The sequence below is a fragment of the Propithecus coquereli genome, unplaced genomic scaffold, assembly GCF_000956105.1.
Source record: "Propithecus coquereli isolate 6110/MARCELLA unplaced genomic scaffold, Pcoq_1.0 Scaffold14561, whole genome shotgun sequence".
NCBI lineage: Eukaryota > Metazoa > Chordata > Mammalia > Primates > Indriidae > Propithecus > Propithecus coquereli.
In genome coordinates this window covers 1001-2268 of record NW_012138927.1, presented here as the reverse complement: position 1 = coordinate 2268, position 1268 = coordinate 1001, and the positions used below count along the sequence as shown (strand labels likewise).

Below are 1268 nucleotides of genomic sequence, written 5' to 3'. Positions count from 1 at the left end.
GGGATATCTTTTCCTTCTGTGCAACGTCGTCTTCTGGTTTTGGAACAGTGTGTTCCTTTTTAGTAAGGGTCATCTCGATGTGATGGGGGAGCTCATGTACGGGTTAAGCCAACCACGAGCTTTGTAAGTCCTGTGGTGCGTCCTGGGTGCTTTATTCACCTGCATATGCACAATGACCATAGAATCTACATCTAAACCCTTAAGTTCAGCGTCACTCTCTGCATTTTTAAGCATATGCTGCAAAACTTCAGCACTGTTTCTGGGCCACTGACCCTGTGTTCAGCCCCACTGTTTGGTCTGGGCACACCTACCAGCTCCACCATTGTGATTTCAGAATGGTACACATTGTTTCTGTAAAGTGACATCTTTCAGATAGTTGGTGGCCTTTTGTATATGCATACTGTGGATGGCCTGGGCTGTTTCATGGGTGTTCTTGAAGTGAAATGAAGATGAACCTCTTTTGCATGATTCTGTGGGGTTTTCTGGGTAAATTTGAATAGCAAACCGTTTTCACAGATGCTTGGAAGAGGTTAATTTGTGATTTTTTTGTAGTCCTTTTCAACATTAATTAGGTCGCAAAATGGATTTACTTTAGCTTCCTAAATTTTATAAATTTATGGAATTTTATGAAATTTAGCAAATTTTGTAAATTTTTTTGCTCATGTAATATACAGATCATCTCATATGCAGAGATAATTAATGTGGAACTTGTTTCCAATTATATGGATGTCTTAATATCCACTTTATCATCTCTACCTAAGGGATATGGCTTTTTATTTTGAGGTGGCAACAGAACAGAGAAGTAAACGGTGAATTATGTAATGGGCTCAGCATTGCTACTGACTAGTTGTGTATCTTTGGTCAACTTTGGGATTTGGTATTAACTTCCAAGTCTTTGCAGTTTAGACAGTTAAATATGACTGAATGACTGAACAGATTTTAAGAGCACGTACTTCATTTACACTATTCGTTTATCCAGTAGACATTTAATTGACCACCTGCTGAGTACGAGGCACTATGCTTGCCATCACATTTTAATCTTTGATTTGGAGTCAGCTAACGTTCTGGAACTCCCACTATCGGTTTATAGCATTTACTTTCCCCTGCCTTACCAGGGTGACTATTTCTTATCAGTAAGGTCACAGAGGGAGGAAAAAAATACATTGGGGACTAAACTTCCTGCTCTTAATATACAGAAGCAACTTGGTTGTCGGGGAATACATAGAATTTTGGATTTCTGCCTTTTTTCTTCTATAATGTTTTTTAAA

The 1268-nt window shown here is 38.6% G+C and overlaps 1 pseudogene; it reads right to left on the bottom strand.

Annotated features, from left to right (window-relative positions):
• Positions 1-7: 7 nt before the first annotated feature.
• On the bottom strand, positions 8-482 carry LOC105806751 (annotated as a pseudogene).
• Between the last annotated feature and the right edge of the window lie 786 nt (positions 483-1268).